Source organism: Musca autumnalis, unplaced genomic scaffold (genome assembly GCF_047663935.1).
Source record: "Musca autumnalis isolate F117 unplaced genomic scaffold, ASM4766393v1 scaffold_2, whole genome shotgun sequence".
Classification (NCBI taxonomy): Eukaryota; Metazoa; Arthropoda; class Insecta; order Diptera; family Muscidae; genus Musca; species Musca autumnalis.
This window is the reverse complement of record NW_027411755.1, coordinates 214,422,744-214,445,192: the sequence shown is the minus strand read 5'-3', so window position 1 is coordinate 214,445,192 and position 22,449 is coordinate 214,422,744.

Sequence of the window (22,449 nt, the reverse complement as noted above, 5' to 3'; positions counted from 1 at the left end):
GCCAGAATTATTTAAACTTTTTTAATTTTTTAACGAATAAATATAGGAGATATGAAGGCGTTATATACCTATTCAGGGTTGTTATGGAGCTACAATGGTATTTTTGTATGTTTCAGGAGGTAACACTACTCCGAAAGCTTTCCGCCTATAAGTATTCATAATGATTTAGATATATCATAATAAAACATAAATCTTAAGAAGTCTCTCCAAGATATGATATCTTATAGCTGTAGCCTTGGTCAATTCCTTCCCGACTATGAGTACTTCTGTAAATAATGATGACTTTTACTGACTGCTAAGTCTTTGAAATTTATCATACATAACAAAAACATGAAATCGACCGAAAATATATATGGATAGCTATATTCCTATATGAACCGCTCCGATATAATTTGTCAAATTTATTTTTAGACCAAATCCCGCCTCACATTCACATTTTGTGCATAAAATACAGAAAATCAGCCGAAAATATATATGGGAGCTATATTCTAATCTGAACCGATTTCGGTATAATTTTCCCATTTATTTCTAGAACGAATTGCGCCACGCTTTCCAAATTTCAGTGAAATTGGACATGTGTAGTGTGTCCAAATCTGAACCGGTCTCGATATAATTTGGCACATTTATATTTGGAACAAATTTCGTCAGACATCCCAAATTTCAGCGACATTGGGCACATAAAGCGTGTTTGGAGCATCAAATACAGAAAATCGGCCTAAAATATAGATAGGAGCAATATCCAAATCTGAACCGATTTCGAAATGATTTGGCACATTTATGTCTAGACCAAATCCCGATACGCATTCCGAATTTCACCGAAATTAGACATAAATAGCGAGTTTGGTTTATAAAATACAGGAAATCGGCCGAAAATATATACAGGAGCTATATCCAAATCTGAACCGATTTCGTTATAATTTGGCACATTTATTTCTAGACCAAGTTCTGTAACACATTCCAAATTTCAGCGAAATTGGACATATATGGCGTGCTTGGTGCATAAAATACAGGAAATCGGCCGAAAATATATATGCGAGCTATATTCAAATCTGAACCGATCTCTATATAATTTAGAACATTTATTTCTGGAACAAATTCCGTGAGACCCTCCAAATTTCAGCGAAATGGGACATATATAGCGTGTTTGGTGCATAAAATAAGGAAAATCGGCCGAGAATATATATGGGAGCTATATCCAAATCTGAACCGATTTCGATATAATTCGGCACATTTATGTCTAGACCAAATTCCGTTACACATTTCAAATTTCAGCGAAAGTGGACATATATAGCGTGCTCGGTGCATAAAATACAGGAAATCGCCGAAAATATATGTGGGAGCTATATTCAAATCTGAACCAATCTCAATATAATCTGGCACATTTATTTCTAGAAATTCAAAATTTCAGCGAAGTTGGACATATAAGGACAAATAAGGAAGTCGGCCGAAAATATATGTGTATGGGAGCTATATCCAAATCTGAACCGATTTTGATATAATTTGGCACGTTTATTTCCAGACCAAGTTCCGTCACACATTCTAAATTTCATCGAAATTGGACATAAAAAGCATGTTTTGTACATAAAATAAGAAAATCTGCCGAAATATATGTATGTGGGAGCTATATCCAAATCTGAACCGATTTGAATATAATTTGGTAAATTTATTTCTACATCAAATTCCGTCGCGCATACAAATTTTGGAGATTGTATCTGTAACAGTTCTAAAGATATTTGCATACAAAATCTAATTTTTTTTGAGGTACCTCCGGTTTTGATGCTATATCTCCAGATCAACGCGAAATTTCAAAAAATGATATAGCCTATTTTCATTCCAGGCCATGTAGCAATGTACCCTAAACATTTCAGTAAGGTCTGTTCAGCGGTTTTCGAGTCTATAAGGCACAAACAAACAAACAAACAAACAAACAAACAAACAGACAGACAAACAAATTTCAGTTTTATATATATAGATAGCTGAACCCGGTGCGCTTCGCTACCCCTTTAGATTGATATGCATTTGAAATTTTACGGATTTTTTGAAATCTGAAAGAAATCAAATTCAAAAATTTAAAGTAAAGTATTTATTGTAATGCTTTAGGATATACAATGTTTTTTGTTTTTCCTTCAGGAGCGTAAACAAACAAATCGTGAACATGCAACGTAGAGCTGACCATGAGAAAATCAAGAACATGCTAAATTTAGACCGCATACACGAAGAGTCTGTCCTTGGGATTTATTTATAGTCATTGCAAATGCCAAACGTACAGGAAACTGCAATCTTTTAAAATTGAAGGGCGTTTCTGTTGCTATTAGAGTAATTCGAGATAGAAGTACATCTGAACCTATATACTTCCCAGTAATAATCGTTGCCTCAATTAAATAGTTATGTAGTTTTTTTTTAATGGGTGCCACCGTGGTGCAATGGTATGCACGCCCGCCTTGCACGTAGAAGGTCGGGGGTTCGATTCCCCGGCCAGGCAACATCAAACATTTTTCAACGGTGGCAAAATACCCCTCAGTAATGTTGGCGACATTTCCTGAGTATTTCAGCCTTGAAAAACTTCTCTACAAGTGGTGTCTTCAGACACGCCGTTCGGACTCGGCGATAAACAGTAGGTCCCATATCATAGAGCTAAATATGAATCGGGGTGCACTCATTGATATGAGAGAAGTCTCCCTTGTCCCGTATGGGATGTTGTGGAACAATGTTTTTTTTTTTTTTTAGTTTTTTTACTGTTAACCTTGTACCATTGCACAGTGTCCGATTTTCCAAAAACCTGGCCAAAAATCGAAAAAAAAAAATTATCAATTTACACTAAAAAGGGTCAGATATTGTTTATAGGATCCCAGTGCGTGTAGTTATGAAAAAATATATACATTTATTGTTTAATAAGTGGGTATAAAAGCAGGTTGAAGTGACCCTATTTGGAATTTTTTTTCTTTTCAATATTTAAGTTGTTTATAAATCTATGATAATATGCAAAATAAACAACGGTTATTAAATATTTTCTTTTTGTAATTGTAATGAAAGGTATGTGAAACGTATTTAAGATGTTCAGTGTCGCCAATGAAGTGTGCGTTCTTTAATAATTGATGTCCGTACTTGTTCATTTTTTTTCAAGATCAATTTTCACAATAAATTATAAAAATAGTTGTGAGTAAGATCGAGTTGGGCCGTGTAATCTATCATTTCATAAAAAAGGAAGGGTTTTTTTTACCAATTTCCATCGAAAAATCCTGCACATATTTGCACTTTTTGTTTTTATGTGATATTTTGTCTTGCAGGTATGTACAGATTTTCTTTCATTCAGAATGTCAGAATATATTATAGGGTCACTTTCTGGCGTTTGGGTATAATTTGGAGTTCTCTTATATTCTAAGACCTATAGTAAATTTTTATGGCGAACAAATTTCTAGAATATTTTGGTCTGATCCGATCACATTTTATAGGAGATTTTAAAGATTTGTTGAAAAAGGGACCAAAAGGACCCCTTTTATGACTCGCACGAGGGTCAATTTTTTTAAGAAAAATATTCCTCGCATTCTTGTCAGTATAGTTACCAAAGACATTATACACCTAAAATGCAAGGAATCCAAGTAGTCTTAACTCAAATATTTCCAAAACTGTAGAAATGGTGGAAGCTTGCAACCCTAATTTAGTTTCTTTTTTTTTTTTTGGCAAAATTGATACCGATATTTTTTTGGTATGTAATGCAAATAGAGATTTCTTTTCTTTGGTAACTTATAGTGAAATTTAGCAGAGAACATTTTTGTCTTTGACGGCATTCTTCTAAAATGATGCTTTGTATGACAATTTTGCCAAAACTCACATGAAGTACGCCCTTAACCCTAAGATGTGTTTATAATTTTGCATATTTCTGGAGTTTAGGTAAGGTACAGAGTTTTGGTGTATTCTAGGACCCATAGTAAAAATTGTTGGCGAACAAATTTGTAGAATATTTTGATCCGATAAAATCACATTTTATAGGAGGAGGGACCAAAAAGACCCCTTAAATGACCGCCTGAGGGTTAAATAATATCAAAAATGTAATCAGCGGCCGGAAAAACATAAGAACCAAAGGTTAGGTCAAAATCTATTCATTTTTAGAGTTTTGGCCAGGTTTTTCGGAAAATCGGACACTGTGCATTGCAAAGGCGAGGTGGGTCTATGTTTCTTAATAAAATAATAGGAACACCAACTTTTAGCACTAAATTATGTGGTGGAAAGCCTGAAGATCCAACGAACTTAGGAATTCAACTGGATAGTGAACCGCGTCGTCTTCAGTTACCACAGTATCAATGGATTTGTACGTTCGTGCATTTCCTGAAGTTCTATTGACTGAAATTCTTTCAATATAATTTACCAATTTGTTTTGTAGACCAATTCCCGCCACATACCACAAATACATGAAATCGGCCGAAAATATATATGGGAGCTATATGTAAATCTGAACCGATTTTAATATAATTTGACAATTTTTTTTGTAGATCAATTTCCGCCACATGTTTCAAATTTCATTGAAATTGGACAAACATAAGGTGTTTATTGCATAAAATACATGAAATCGGCCAAAAATATATATTGGAGGTATATCCAAATCTGATCCGATTTCAAAATAATTTGGCAAACTAATTTCTATGATCAATTCCGTCAAAGATTCCAAATTTCGTCAAAATTGAACATACATGGCGTGTTTGATGTAGAAAATACATGAAATCGGCCGAAAATATATATGGGAGCTATATCCCCATCTGAACCGATTTCAAAATAGCTTGGAACATTTATTTCTGCAATAAATTCCGTCACACATTCCAAATTTCATTGGAATTGGGCATGCAAAACGTGTTTTATGCATCAAATGCATTAAATCGGCCGAAAATATATATCCAAATCTGAGCCAATTTCAAATTACTTTGGCAAATTTATTTTTAGACCAAATTCCGTCACACATACCAAATTTGCAGACTGTATCGATAATCGTTCGTTAGATATCAGCATACAAAGTCTACAGTTTTTGGAGGTACTTCCGATCCTGAGGCTATATCTCCAGATCGGGGCGGAATTTTTAAGATTTATATAGCCTGTGACACTTTCAGGTCATGTGGTAATATACTCTGAAAGTTTCCGGAAGATCGGTTCAGCGGTTTTTGATTCCATAAACTTCAAACAAACAAACGTACAAACATTTTCCTCCGTTATAGATATACTCGTAGATACCGCACAAATTTCATTGAAATAAATATGGGAGCTATAGCCAAGTCAACACCGATTTCAATACTTATTTCTACACCAAATTTAGTTACACATTGGACATACATAGCGTATTTGTGGCATCAAATACATGAAATCGGCCGAAAATATATATAGGAGCTATATCCAATTCTGAACCGATTTCAATATAATTTTGCACACTCATTTCTAAAACAAATTTAGTTACACATTCCAAATTTCATTGAAATTGGACATACATAGTGGGTTGGGTGCATCAAATACATGAAATCGGCCGAAAATATATAAAGGAGCTATATCCAAATCTGAACCGATTTCAATATAATTCGGCATACTCATTTCTACCACAAAGTTAGTCACACATTCCAAATTTCATTGAAATCGGACATATGTAGCGTGTTTGGTATATCAAATTCTTGAAATCGGACGAAAATATATATGGGATCTATATCCAAATCTGAACCGATTTCAATATAATTCGGCATACTCATTTCTACAACAAATTTACTCACACATTCCAAATTTCATTGAAATTGGACATACATAGTGGGTTGGGTGCATCAAATACATGAAATCGGCCGAAAATATATATAGGAGCTATATCCAAATCTGAACCGATTTCAATATAATTCGGCATACTCATTTCTACCACAAATTTAGTCACCCATTCCAAATTTCATGGAAATCGGACATATATAGCGTGTTTGGTACATCAAATACTTGAAATCGGACGAAAATGTATATGGGAGCTATATCCAAATCTGAACCGATTTCAACATAATTTGGCATACTCATTTCTACGACAAATTTAGTCACACATTCCAAATTTCATTGAAATTGGACATACATAATGGGTTGAGTGCATCAAATACATGAAATTAGACGAAAATATATATAGGAGCTATATCCAAAATCTGAACCGATTTCAATATAATTTGGCATACTCATTTCTACAGCAAATTTAGTCACACATTCCAAATTTCATGGAAATCGGACATATATAGCGTAGTTGGTACATCAAATACTGGAAATCGGACGAAAATATATATGGGAGCTATATCCAAATCTGGACCGATTTCGATATATTTTGGCACATTTATTTTTAGGCTAAAATCCATCCCACATTTCAAATTTGGAGTCTGTATCTGTAACCGTTCTATAGATATTTGCATACAAAGTTTAAATTTTTTGGAGGTACTTCCGATTCTGATGCTATATCTCCGGATCAGAGCGGAATTTCGAAACTTTTTATAGCCTATGTTACTTTCAGGCGATGTAGTAATATACCCTGAAAATTTCAGCAAGATCGGTTCAGCGGTTTTTGAGTCTATAAATTTCAAACAAACAAACACACAAACAAACAAACATACAAACATTTTTCTATTTTATATATATAGATGGTGACAATTTTTGGCGGAGAAGTTTCGTGACCGCTGAAAACCTGAAGTGTCAAATTACAGATAGTTCGGTTAAAAATTTTAGGTTAAATCATTTGCTAATTTTTTACGGAACTACCTTTAACTTCACTCTTAAAGTTTGCAGTGTTCTCAAATCTTCTCCCCCGGAAGTTGGCCCCCGTTTAGGTATAGCGCCCATATAACGGCACCTCCTGATTTGAGGTATTTTTATTTTAGAATTCTTTGGGTCCGTGCAGAGACGGAGTAATATCCAGGGTTAATATGGATGTGCTCAACTTGTCACACCCGCATCCACCACACTCAAACTTCGGTGAGATGAAATAGGTGCCGGGAGTGGAAGCATCTAAGGGGTTGTTTATGGACTTGTCCATGCGAGGGACTACGTCAGGGATTATGTTGCTGCATGTTGTATGAACACAGCCCCAATGAGTCGACGTCATCAGTATACGACACTCCCCCGCAGTTCCCCCAACAGCAGCCGCACACGCATCGTTCTTTCAATCAAATTGCAATGAACTGGATTTTGTGAGCCGGAAGAAGATCACACTCGCGGCAAAGCAAGAAATCAAGCTCAACTTAACCTGCTGAAGGATCGCACCAGAAGTGGACAAGCCAATCTCTATTGCACTAGTCTGTTCAATTCAGACTTCTCTCGTTGGAGCCTGGCTCTAATGACCCGCACATGAAGTGTATGTCACTTGTGGCACTGTCGAGACAGTGTGGCTTGGGGACTTTAATGTTGATCATGAGTTGTGGCATTCGGTCCTCGCAAATGATTTGATTATGTTTTGCACGGTCAATGAGGACACCAGAATGAGAATACCAGAATTAGTGGAGAGTGTCAGGGTTTGCAGATATAACCATCGTGTCACCTTGTACGACAAATGACGTCACCTGGTAAACCGGTCTTTTTATTGGGTCCGACAATTTCCCCATAGTTGTCTTCTTCAGCAGACCGCCCGATTTCATCGTCTCTGAGTTAATTAATCATGGCTTCAGCGATCTGCCCATCCAATTTAATGTTCGGGTAGCAGAGATGACGTTCCGAGATATCATCACAGCTGGAGTCGCTCGTCATATTCCTACTAGTCGAACATCTGAAGAGTTGCAATCTAGGAGCCTTAATAAGAAAATTGCGGGCAGCGGATGAGACAATTAATAACCGCATATAGGTTATTTTTACCGACAGTATGTCAAGCTTCACGGGAGTAACAAGGTGAAGAGAAGAGTATGCGACGTACGTAAGTTCGCTTGCTGCCGTCGAGGAACCACTATAATTTACAATGGATGATGTTGCGAATGCCACCGGAAACGCTAATGCATCCAAATCATTGGGCATTGATGAAATCTCCACAGTAATGGGCCGGATTCCTAACCGCATATAGGCTATTTTACCGACAGTATGTCAAGCTTCACGGGAGTAACAAGGCGGAGAGAAGAGTATGCGACGTACATAAGCTCTCTTGCTGCTGACGAGGAACCACTATAATTTACAATGGATGCTGTTGCGAATGCCACCGGAAACGCTAATGCATCCAAAGCATTGGGCACTGATAAATTTTCCACAGTAATGGGCCCGGTGGCCCAGCTACTTTAGCCAGGCCAGGATGCCAGCAAAGGTGAATCGTACCGACCGAGTTCGTTTTTGTCGCCCGTAGCAAAGGCTCTTGACTAGTCGGGGACTCAACCAGGGCAAGCCGTGCAATAGATGGTGGCGCTCGACTTACAGAAAGCGTTTGATACTATCGAGCACTTCACGCTGTTTGAGGACATTGTGCTGCCTACCCTCCGGCTAAGTTTGATGATGTAATTTTTGAAAGGCTGAACTCCTATTTGATCGATCTTATGCAAATATCCGCCACTAAATGTGCGACCACTCTGTTCACTACATGGACTACGGAAGGTGAATGTGGTCCTCGGAGAACATCTGCCATCTATCGCAGCTGAGGAGCGAGAAACCATAGTTGTTTTGACTCAACTACGTTCGGGATGGTGCAGCCGTCTGAATTACTATAGAGCAAGGATCGATGACACCGTTCAAGACATCTGCACACAGGCACAGGTACGCTCAGTGTGTTTAGCACATTTTCAACTGCTCTGCCAAACCTACTTAACAAACTCATCTCATCAAAACCGTCACATGCTTAGAACTGATGATAGAACCAGAGCCAAATTAAACACGAATGAGGATACATATATATATCAAATACTGTTACAACAACAACAGTTTCGTCTTTTGTTTGCAGAAAAGTCAAATTCTAGGATGGACTATATCGGTCATCGTTTTAGAATAGCATATATAAGAGTATCGCCCGGCTTTAGGCATTTTGGAGTTTTAACCTACATTTTCTGACCGAATTAGTTATTGTTTGGAAATTTGGATTCTCGGCGATCAAAAAGCTTTCCTGCTAATATAACAGTACCACGAGGTTTCAGTAGTTTTTTTTGCTACATTTTCCAACCAGTCATTTGGCACTTAGGGTTCAAAGTGGTCAGCAAACTTCTTCAACAAAAATTATGGACATATCTAGGTCCATATTTTGGAATAGGTCCCATATAACGGTACCTGTGAATTTCAGGTAAATTTGCAGTGCTCACTAAACTTCTCACTACATCGAAGTGTTGGTATAGCCCCGATATAACCGTACCTCCCGATTTTAGGTCTTTGTTACACCCTACACCACTATGTGGAAGGGGTATTATAAGTTTGTTTTGGTAAAAATGAATGTAACATCGCGAAATATTCGTCGGTATACCAATATTCATATCTCGACGGGATAAACCGATTTTAAGATGTGTGTCCGTCCATTCGTCTGCCCATTATAAATTGTAATCAAACTCCAGGCCGCAATTATGGACCGATCGTCACGAAATTTTTTATGGTGGTCGGTACCAGACCTGAATAGATCGCTATTTTTATTGGTGATGATCGTGAAATATTTAGCGGGTAAAATGGACCAAAAGCACAATATTTATCCAATTTTGTAGCTGCTCTGTAGGCCGCAATAATAGTCCGATCAAATTTTAAATAAGGTAAGAGATATGACAAAGAAAAGGCTTGCAATTTGAAATGGCGATCAGATAATATTTAGCGGGATAAATGGACCACAACTTTTGTGTGCAAATTGTGAAAATTTTTAATATACAGCTTATACCTTTATTCCGCGCACGTAAGCTATACTTTGAAGAGGAACGCTTGGCCTTTCTATTGATGTCAATTGTGTTGGTGTACATGATAAGATAACAGAGTTACTCCTAATATACCCAGTTATTTGTTTGTAGTGTAGTGTATAGCTCAATAATCACGAAATTTTATACGACGTAAGAGTTTAGGTAGAAGAAGATGCCTACAATTTCAGATGATGATCTGATGTTATTTGACCATTACTTTTGTATGAAAAATAAAATAAAAATATTTTTGGTCTATATTTTATTTCCTGGAGGACATATACCGACAAAGTACCTTACATATGGAAAAAGAACAACTGACGTTTCCCTCTGATGCAAATTGCAATAACGCGTCTGCTACATAAGGCAGTAGGCCCGCAAATATATAATAGGTTTTGTGTAGAGAACCAAATTTTGCCATTCCCAGTTTTTGCCTTATTGCAAATTACATGGTGCCCTAGCGTATTAATTGTCCAGTTAAATTAGTATTCTCCTCCCTTCCCTAAAGTAAATCAATTTTAACTACAACCACTTCAAAAACTTGTAGTTTTTAACATTTGAAAACAACAAATCTGTGATTAAGCTGGGCTTACTTTAAAAATAAAAAGTAAACACACATCACTGCCAAAGTCAATCGAACAAACGTAATAATTTGTTAAAGTAGTTCAAAAATGTATCGGACCAAACCATTTCGGCCTGGGGACCCGCCCCCCACAACCCCAACTGCCCTACACCACACTGTGGTAAGGTACATTTTGTATTTGTGAATTTGCATGTAACATGCATAAGGAAACGAGATAGACCCATAATTCCTCTTGAGTATATACATAGAATGACTTTCTGAGTCGATTTATGTCTGTCAGTCCGTCCGTCCGTTCACAACGTACAGGTCGCATTTATAGTCCGATTTAGCTGAAAATTGGGAAATATTCTTTTTGTAGCAAAAGGAAGAACGCTATTACTTTTGGTGAAAATCGGTTCAGATTTGGATATAGCTCCCATATATATTTTCGGCCGATTTCACGTAGTTGCTGCACCAAACACGCCGATTTCGATGAAATTTTGGAATGAGTGAATGAATTCGGTCTACAAATAAATGTCGAATATCGAAATCTGTTCAGGTTTGGATATAGCTCCCATTAAAATTGTTCGGCAATTTGACGTATTTGGTGCATCGAACGCGCTATATATATCATATTTCGATGAAATTTGGAATGTGTGACTGAATGCTGTCTATTGCTTTTGGTGATAATCGGTTCAGATTTGGATATAGCTCCCATATATGTTTTCGGCCGATTTCACGTAGTTGCTGCACCAAACACTCCATATATCTCCGATTTCGATGAAATTTGGAATGTGTGACTGAATTCGGTCTAGAAATAAATGGGCCAAATTATATCGAAATCGGTTCATATTTAAATACAGCTCCCATTTATATTTTCGCCGATATTTATATTTGCTGATTATATGGAAGTTGGTATAGTCAAAATGGTATAGGGTATCACATAGTCCTTTCCTTACCGGTTTACGTCTTGGCTTGCAATTGAAACCCAATTTTTTTTGTAATTGCGCTTCTGCATGTTTACCAATTTGTGAATGTTTAGTTAGCTTTTTCTTTGATTTTTTTCTATTCTACAAAAACTTAGCTTTGAATTCATTTTTTACAGACCAAGTTCACAAAATTTCCATATTGCTATGCGATGGGAACATAAAACTTAATCCCAAATTTCCAATATGAAAAATACCCAACAGCACAAATACGAAAAACAGTTTTTCTTAAAGAAACAAAATCAGCATGAAGGAGATCCCCTAGCCAAGAAAATGAAATAAACGAAAAGTAGATTCATAAACCAAAAGTTTGATAAACAATTTTACTCTTCAAAAAACAATCAGTGAAGTGTGAAATGCTTAACTTTTTCCAGTGTATGCCCTTCAGACAATTCTTGTCTCGTTTCTAAATCGTATGGCTGGCAGAATGGGTGGATGGTCGGCGTTAGCGCATCTTACAATTTACATTGGAATAAACACAAACCGGATGTATATGGTTTTGTAATATTCCAATGAAGCCAGCGAAGACATATTAGGCGATGAAAGGCGATGTTGTGTAGGCAGAGTATGAAATCACAGACAATCAAACAAACACTCAAACATATGAAGTGCAAGCTTTACTTCCAAAAAACTTCTTCACGTTAGAAAAGATAATCCGTAGGGACTCATAAAGAGAATTAGAAGAACTCATTTCTGTGGAAATAATCAAATTCAACTCACTGTAAGTATGACATATGGGATACAACGAACTGTCGGAATACAGTCATCAAGGAGAAGTTCTTTATCTGTCAGCTTAAGAGTGTAAAGTATGTGAGAAAGAAAAAAACACCAAACCTTACAATTGCAATTGTGGTTTATGCCTCAATGTTGTTAGCTTGGGTGTTGATGTAATAATGTTTTCATTTCGTTGCAATGTACTTCTTCAAGAATAATAACACAAAGAAGTAAACAACACCCCATTCTTGGAAAATTTGTCTCGGTTTCTTTTTTCCGGATATGTTCTTAGGTATAATTTAATCACGCATTATGAAAATAATGTTAAGAAGTTGTGAAAAGTCATTAAAGAAAACTTTTTTCCTTTGGCTTCCGGTTTTCTGGAAATGTGTAATTGCACGTTTAAATCATAGCTTACAAATTGTGAACGAATGTTTTTCTCGCACAATATGTATTTGTTGTTTTAATTTGTAATGTTTGCCAAGCAAATAAGGCAACCATAACAAAATTAATTATTTAAAGCCCTAATGGATTTTCTAGAATTAATTTATAACATGCTTGGTAGAAAAAAGAAAAACATTGTATTAATTTGACTAATAACTTAACCCACTTAGCGCCGATACATGTTTTTGCGAGAAAACTTAAAATTTTTTATGAAAATTATATTTTTGAGTTTTTTTAAGCATTTTTTAACAAATAACTTTTTTCTCTAAAACGTATAGTTTTCCTGCAATCGGGCCTTCTTTTAAAAGTTCCAAAAACTTTGGAGTGTAATATTGGTGTATCCTTACATGCCAATCCCTTGGTTTTTGATTGAGAAAATACTCTTATTATATTACTAACAAATCCCTGACTTTAAAATTTCTGATTAAATTTTTATTGCATATTTAAATTTTTCATCAAAAGTCAAAAATTACAAAAAAGTCGACTTTTTGAATAGCTTGGGTTTTTGTCCAATTGCGTGGAAATGCGTAGGTCAAATGAAGCGCTATCAGCGTGAAATTACAGATAACAGACAATACTATAACAAAATGCAAAAAACCCCACAAAAATATTTGAAAAACCAGAGTTTTACCTCAATTTTTGCAACCATTTTTTGTGGCGTTTAAACGACCAGTGGCTTTATCTGGGTTAATAAAAATAATTTTTCTTTCTTTGAGTGCCTCTGCTACGTAAAAGCGCAAAAAAAGGAAAAATTCATGGAATCATTAACCACAATGCCACATTAAACTAAACAAAAAAACTTTTTTAAGCAGAAGTTAGTTTAAAACAAATAAGAAAAGTCTATAGTCGGACGGAGCCGACCATGGGATACCCTATACCACTATCCCTGGACAATCGCTCTCCACGGAACTTCTTTTCAATGATTGTGAAAATTTATTTATCAAATATCAGAGATGTAATGTTTAATACTTATGACCAAAACCAAAAAGTTATCTAGCATGACAAAGACATTTTTGTAGCAGGAAAATTTAGTTCACACAAACTAAAATGTAATGAAACCTACTTATGTAGTACTACTACTTTCGTTGTTTAACCGCTACGTTATTGAAATTTTTAACAATTTCACACAAAAGTTTCAGTCTATTTTACCCGCTAAGTATTATCTGATCTTCACTTTGGTTTGTACGCTTCTTCTTCATCATAAACTCAAACTTTGTTTAAAATTTTGCGGGTTATTATTTTGACCTACCGAGCCGTTAAAAATTGGTTAAAATTTTGGTTAAAATTTTGTTTTTGGTCCATTTCATCCCCTGAACATTTCACGATCATCACCAAAAAACTAATCATTTCTATTCTGGCACGAACCCAACATCCTTAAACAATTCGTTACAATCGGTCCATAATTGCGGCCTTAAGCTTGTTTACAATTTTTAATGGACGGACACACATCGCTAAATCGCTTTATCTTGTCGAGATATGAATTTTGGCATACCAAATAAGGGGTCTAGGACGAATATTTCGTGGTGTTACAAAAACTTTTGGAGAGACAATATGTAGCATGGGATAAAAATGTGGTTCTCTACACAGATCCCATTATATATTGGGCAGTACGCTCGTTATCTAGCAAACACTTTATTGCAATTTACATCAGAGGAAAGGTCAGTAGTTTTTTCCCATATGTAGGCTACTTTGCGAAATATATATGTCCTCAAGGAATTAAAATATGGACCAAAAATAAAATTTTTATATTTTTCATACAAACGTAATGGTCCATTTCACCTGCTAAAGAATATCAGATCATCATTCAAAATTTAAGGCATCTTTTTCGACCTATGCTCTTACCCGGTGCAAAATTTCGTGACTATTGATGTAAAATTGCGACTTCTAGCGATTTCATTATTACACTACAAACAAATAACGGAATATATTAGGCTGTAACTCTGTTATCTGATCATGCACACCAACATAATTGGCATCAGTTGAAAGGTCAAGTGTTCCACTTTCCAGTATATCTCACTTGTCCGGAATGTCACTTCCGGGAATTAAGATATAAGCTGTATATTAAACATTTTCACAATTTTCACACAAAAGTTTTGGTCCATTTAACCCTCTAAATATTATCCGATCTCCATCTCAAATTGTGATATACTCTTACCTTATTTAAAATTACGCGTTGATCGGACTATTAGTGAGACCTACAGAGCCGCTAGAAAATTGGATAAATATTATGTTTTTGGTCCATTTCACCCGCTAAATATTTCACGATCATCACCAATAATAATAGGGATCTATTGTAATCTGAACCCGTCCTCCATACAAAATTTCGTGACGATCGGTCCATAATTGCGGCCTGGGGCGTGTTTACAATTTATAATGGACAGACGGACGGACGGACGGACAGACACACATCTCAAAATCGCTCTATCTCGTCGAGATATGAAGATTGGTATACCACATTGGGGTTCTGATACCCTGAGCATTTATGGTAAATATAGTATGTACAGTGGTGGCCAATACATTTGCAACAAAATTGCACGTTTTATAAAAATGTCTCTAAAATATATTTGGAAAGTGTAATTAGGCTTCTTTGCAATTATTCATAGTTTAATGCTTCAAAAATCAGAAAATAGAAAGTTTTGACTCGATATACAACAACAGTATTACACGCTGAAAAATATATGTTACAAATATGTTTAGATCCAAATAAATATTTGTTTGGAACTGGTTGCAACATATTTTTTTAAGTTAGAACATATATTTTAAGGGTGGAGAGAGGAATTTTGTCGAAGAGAGTAAAAACAGGGTTCTCGCGGCTGCGGAATGCTGTTTTATAATAAAGAGCAGGTGTAATGGTGTAACTAAATACCAAACTTGCGATATTTCGGTAAGATAATGTGGCTAAAACCTTCAAAATAACGAAAATCAAGAGGTAGGCTTCTAGGAAGACGAGAACCTATACAGATAATTCTCTTCTGGAATATTATATAACCCCATGGAAGCCTAAATAACAAGTTTCAGTCATATCGTTGGGATAGTGACGTCACAACCTTCAGAATTACAAAAATCGGAAGGCTGATTTTCGATATTTTGAAGGTTGTGGCCACACACTATAAGGGCTATATGAAGGCGTGGACCTATACCGACAAAATTCCCGGGGAAAGTTTTATACCCTCCAACGAAGACTTAGTACCAAATTTCAGCCATTTCGAAGGAACATTGATGCCACAACCTTCAAAATACTGAAAATCGGGAAGTACCGTTCTATGGGGGTATATGAAGGCGTAAACCTATACCAACAAAATTCTGGGTAAGTACAAAATTTCAGCCATTTCGGTGTGATAATGAGGTCAAAACCTTCAAAATACCGAAAATCGGGTGGTTCCGTTCAGGGCTGCGGATCGAGCTATTTTTCCTTCGACTCCAGGTCAGTTTTTTTTTCACGACTCCGACTCCGCAGTCGACTCCGAGAGTAATTTCATATACCACTGAAAATTAATAAAACATGCACCATTTTTAATTTTTTTCTATACTTGGACCGCACATGCTTATATGCTGTTTCCCTAAGGTATTTTGTAATGCATGTTCCATATTGATTCTGCTGTATCTTACTCGAAAAGTAGCAACAGAAACAAGTTAGAAAGTTTTAATCAGTTTTGCCGAAATATGTATATGTGAGGACACATACGCTCAGATTATCATTTTAAAATTAGGTTGGATAACAATTCTGTGTCAAATTTGAATAACCTACCTTAAGGCTCTATATTGATTTCACAGACAGAGAAACATGAGAAACACGCATTGGCAGATGTACTAGAAAAGTACAAGGCCGACATTATCGCCATACAGGAAATACGATGGATTGGGAAAGGCGTCACAACAACACCTAAAGGTGACGCACTGTATTATAGCTGCCATGACCCAAAGCATGAGTCTGGTTGCGGATTTGTAGTTGGTCTTAGGTTTAAACTTCTGGTCTCCAGCTTCACCCCAGTGAATGAAAGACTTTCTGCAATTCGATTAAAAGCTGAATTCTTCTTCTTTATTTGCGCTCATGCTCCCACTGAAGACAAGGACGAACAGACCAAAGATATATTTTACGAGCCCTTAGAAGAAACTTATGACTGTTGCCCTGCCCATGACATTAAAATTATACGACATTTTGATATGACATATGGCATTTTAATGCCAAAATTGGAAAGGAGAATATCTTTGGCATAGCAGTCGGGAAATTCAGTCTCCACAGTGAAACATCTGACAATGATAAGAGGCTGACTTTGCAGCTGCAAGAAACATGGTAGTTAGCAGTACCAGATTTAAGCATCTAGATATGCATATGGACACCTGGCTGTCGACAGATCAAAGAACAAGACATCAAATTGATGACGTTGTGATAGATGGAAGACATGCATTGAGCGTGTTGGATGTACGATCGTTCCAAGGTGCAAAAATACCAGATTAAACGTAGCAAATAAATTGCGAACGGACACAACACGGAAGTTGGACATCGGTAAGCTGCAATCACATCATCTAGCCAAAGCATATTCCACTCAACTGGCCCAATTGCTTAATCAAAGCACTCATCGTCACGATAACATATCAGCACAATGGCAAATCATTGCCCACTCCATGCAAACAGCCGCAAAATCAGTACTTGGATACCAGAGACCTCCACCAAGGAATCCATTGTATGACCAGGAGTGTCGTGCTGCTACCGAAAAGAAAAATGCGGCATATAGGGCTACTTTACAATTAGTAGCAACGCGTAGCACACGAGAGAGGTATCAGGAGAAAAGGAGAGAGGAGAAACGTCTTCTCCGCAAGAAATAAAGAGAGAGATGGAAAAGCGGGAGTGTGAACAAATCGAGATGTACAGGAGACAGAATGAAGTCCAAAAATTCTACCAAAGAGTCAAGCCTTCTGCAGAGACCAGCAGGGTAATCTGGATAGTGTGCTCAGGATATGGAAGGAACATTTCTCCAAACTGCTGGTATCCAATAGTAGCGAAGACGATGATACCACAGATCCAATCCCAGATGATGGCATTGAATGTATACCGCCCAGCAATAAGTCGGCTAAAGAACAATAAGGCAGCAGGAGCCGATGGCTTACCAGCCGAGCTGTTCAAAACCGGAGGCTGCATGCTGATAAGGTGTACTCATCAGCTAGTTAGCACCATCTGACAAGAAGAACGAGTACCCGACGATTAGAACCTGAGCATCCTGTGGGCTGTCCACAAGAAAGGAGATAGGGGCATAAAGCTTCTCCCTATTGCCTACAAGATAGTGTCAGGGATAATGTGCGAACGACTAAAGCCTATGGTCAATGAAATAATTGTGCCATACCAATGCGGCTTTAGACCTGGCAAGTCCACCATTGACCAGAAATTTACCCTGCGGCAAATCCTGGAGAAGACCCAAGAGATGCAGATCGACACCTACTACCTTTTTGTCGATTATAAAGCAGCCTTCGACAGCCCGCTAAGTTCAAAGGTATTCCAAGCAATGTCTGAATTTGGTATCCCCGCAAAGGTCATTCGGTTTTGTAAGTTGATTTTAACTGATACCCGGCCCTCAGTTAAAATAGGAAAGAAGCTCTCCGAAGAGATAGGTTATACGAGATCAGGTGTTAAAAGAAATTACACAATTTAAACCAACAACCACATGTTACTTGCTTATCATACGAAGCATCACAGACCAAATATGGATGTTGGTTCCTAAAATTCTAAAGTAGTTAAAGACTTCGTCTAGCTCGGGACAGCCATGAACACAGCAAACAACATCAGTTGTGAACTAAGAAGATGCTACTTTGTTTTAAGTATACTTCTAATCCATACCCAATAAATTCAAATTTCCTTTAATTGAATATGAAGTACCTGTGCATGAAGCTATAATTTGCTCCGGCTGGTATTTGAAATTGTCAATATCATAAATATAAATCCATTCATAGCAAGTAGAGTTTCTGGTCGGGAATTCCCGGCCCGGGATTTCCCGGGAATTCCCGAAATTTTTTGAACGGGATTTCCCGGGAAATTTTTTTGAAATTCCCGGGAATACTGGTATTTGTATTTTCATATATAAGTCATGTACATAGCTTTATTTTAAAGCTGTGATCTATTCTCCAAAATTATTGTTTGCAATATTAAAAACTGTATAATGTATAAGTGGCAAATGAAGTATATTAGGATTCGAAGCCAGTAATAACTATGGTATGAATGTTCATATAAATACGCCTCTAATCATTGGTGCCACCGTGTTGCAATTGTGAAGTCGTGAACTCAAAAGGTCAGCCAAATAAAAATTCGCTAGAAACGGATTTGTTCTATGATTAACACGCCCTTCGAACCAGAAGAACAACATACCATATCGTTGACTTTAAAAATATAATCGGACAGAACTCTTTGATATCAAGGAACTTTGGTAGTGCGAAACATATACGAGTATTTTATATAACCTCCGCAAATTAGTCACGAATAATTGGATTTTGATCGCATACATATAGATATTCTTGAACAGCTGCCATATGCCGTATATGATTTATTGGTTTTTTCAAGATTTTGGCGCAACGTTTGCTTTTGCTTTTTGACCCTTTTGTATTTTACCCTTAAAAGTGTTCCAAAGAGATAACTAACGACACAACTACACATAAAGGGAGTAAGTTCATCATGTTTGCTTACTCTCTGTCACGTCTATGCCCCACGGATTCGATTTCCCATAGTCCCGGGAATTCCCGGGTTCCCGGGAATGAGAAATTTTCATTCCCGATTTCCCGGGAATGAGAAATAGTCGGGAATTCCCAATCTCTAATAGCAAGTGTCTGCTATTGCAAAATAATTCGTAAAATTAAAGAAAAACAAAAATCTGTTGGAATATTTTTACGTGCCTGACCATATATTTAAGCTATTAAAAATACTTTCTATAATCACATACTCGTACCCTTGTATCATTCGTTCATTCATTTTTCCACGTTTGTTGCAGCAGCGTCCTTTGTTTCTAAAAAAAATAAATAAAACCTAAACACCCTCGTTTTAAAAAGAGACACTTTTGATTCTAGTCCTCACAAAGGTAGTCAAATTCCATTTAACGTAATCATCAAAATGTTATTATAATGACAGACCAAAAAAAAAACGAACTCACAAACCTGTGGAGTGAGTAATAATGAAAAAACACAAATTTACATAAAAAAATAATTTGTAGCCCCTGTCATCACAACAGATCGTCAGACTGGCTGACACTAGCGCTGATAACATAATAATGAAATATTTTCTGCATAACACACATATCCACAATTTTCCACACATTTATGTTATGAGTTTTAGTATCGTCGTATAAATTCTGATCTTTCACAACCAACCATTTGTGCATAATTTTCATATTGTATCGTTATAAATTTGAAGTTTTCACTTAAGGCATAACAGTAGTGTCATTCTCTAACACATTAGTTGGGTTACCGACAAAATTCGGTGAAATTAAAACCCATAATTATGAATGAAGAGTTCAAATAAAAGTTGTCAACACTCTTGCTATCGGTAGATATTTACGACAACTTTTTATGGGCTACTTACCCAAAAATATCGTTAATTACAAATATAAGCATTTTAAAGTTTTTAATTAATACATTTTAAATTTATCCATTTTGATCGGTATCTCAAAAAATGAGTTAGAGAATCGCATTACAGCACGAGTCGACACCAACACATACGTACATATGAGGCGTTCAGCGCCAAAACGGCCTAATCCACATGCCAAAATTAAATAAACTGACTATAAAGAGTTAACTGGAACTTTTTGAAATAAATACTAAATAACTCTATATTGCATTATTTTATTGTAATTTAATGCAATATGGAATTTCTTAGTACTTATTTCAGAAGGTTCCGGTTAGATCTTTATACCTAGGGACGTAAATTTGGTGGTAGCTTCATGAATTTTTCTTACCTTTCCAATGAAAAAATATGAAGTCAATAGGATCATCAGAAAAGGAGTTATAAGGACATTTTGACATACATATTACAATCGCAACACATGAGTCTGGCCAGACCCACCTATTTGTTATAGGAACATCTAGGAATTTTTGGGTTAAATTTTATTATACCCTCAGCATTTATGCTAACGAGATAGACATTGCTAAATCGACTCCAAATTGTCTAAAACGGATTTCGTCCAAACATACTTGGTGTCTAAAACCGTTATTTCAATGAGGCACATTTTGCCCGTATGAAAGTGAAGTCGATTTAGCAATGTCCATCTGTTCGTCTGTCTGTCTGGGCTATATCGGTCCACTCCTTTAGGTACCTCCACAACAAAAGTTTGAAAATGTTCGGAAAATGTGTGCACACGATAACTCTTTAAGGGAGCAACCGATTTGGTCCGTACTTTGCACATCGTGAAATTTCTACCAGACACCGGGTACCTCCCACACAAAAATTCGGAAATGTTCAGGTTAGGACCTGCTTTCGGATCGTTTTGATTTTTGTTGTAGCAACTTGTATTCGCTGCCCCCAAGTTTTATCTGGGACAACTACATACTTCCTAAGAAAATAGCCAGGAAGTTATAAAAATAACCTATGGCTCAATGTGTAGTGGTTGGAGCGCACGATAACTAACGAACGGATCTGCCGATTCGGTACTAAATTTGTCTAAACTTAATTTAAGTCCGAAGGTGGGCCATATCATCCATTCCTTTAGGTAATTCTCCCACAAAAGTTCGAAAATATTCGGAAAATGTGTGCCCACGATAACTCCTGAAGGCAGTAACAGATTTAGTCCATACTTTACACATCGTAATATTTCTACAAGGCATCGATTGGGCTTGAAAATAGACTATATATGTCATCTCCTTCAGGTACCTTTCGCACAAAATTTTGGAAAGTGCAGTCTAAGGCCTGCTTTGTAATCGCTTTTATCTTTGTTGTAACAATTAATATTCGGTCTTCTCCTTAGGATACCTACCCCACAAAAGTTCCAGTTCTGGGAGTGCCGCCATGCGTCCCGTATCTATACGCCTTTTTATTATCATCATTCATTTTTATGACACGGCCTAGCCGACGCAATGCTTGTATTTCGCTACGTTTAACTATACAGATGTCGTTGTATAGCTCGTTGTTCTTACGTCGATATTAACCTGCTTGCGTAAGCGCCCATGCTTCGGAACCATACATTAGCACGGACATTATCAGTGTTTGACAAGATGAGGTTTTATTCCTAAACTGCTTACTCAGCCCAAAGTAGCATCTGTTAGCCAACACTATTCTTATTCGTATTCCACAACTGATGTTGTTTGTTGAGTTTATGGCGGTGCCGAGGTAGAGAAAGCCTTTTATTACCTCAAAACCAATGAACCAACTTCCACGCATCGACACCATTAACTTGGTCTTGTCGCTGATTACCGCCATAACCACTTTAGCTGATTCTCCATCGAACTTCTTAAAGGTATTACTTCTGCTACTGCTCGACCAATGATGTCTATTGGTTTAAACTGTGTCATTTCTTTTAACATCTGCATCTCGTGTAACCATTTCAACATTTTCAATTTCCTTGACTGAAACCTCTTTGGTAAAATCTTCGCAGAGCTTCTTACCTATTTCAATTGAGGGCCGGGTATCAGTTAAAGTCATCTTACAAAGCCGAATGAGCTTTGCGGGGATACAAAATTTAGACATGGCTTGGAATACCTTTGCGCGTAGAGGGGTCTGTCGAAAGCTGCCTAATAATCGACAAAAAGGCGGTGGATCCAGGATTTGCCGCAGGGTCAATATCAGGTTAATGGTGGACTTGCAAGGTCTAATGCCGTATTGGTATGGCGTAATTATTTTGTTCCCCATTGGCGTTAATCGTTCGAATAATATTCCTGACACCATCTTGTAGGCAATAGGGAGAAGATTTATGTCCCTGTAGTCAGAGCATACAGTTTTATCTCCTTTCTTGTG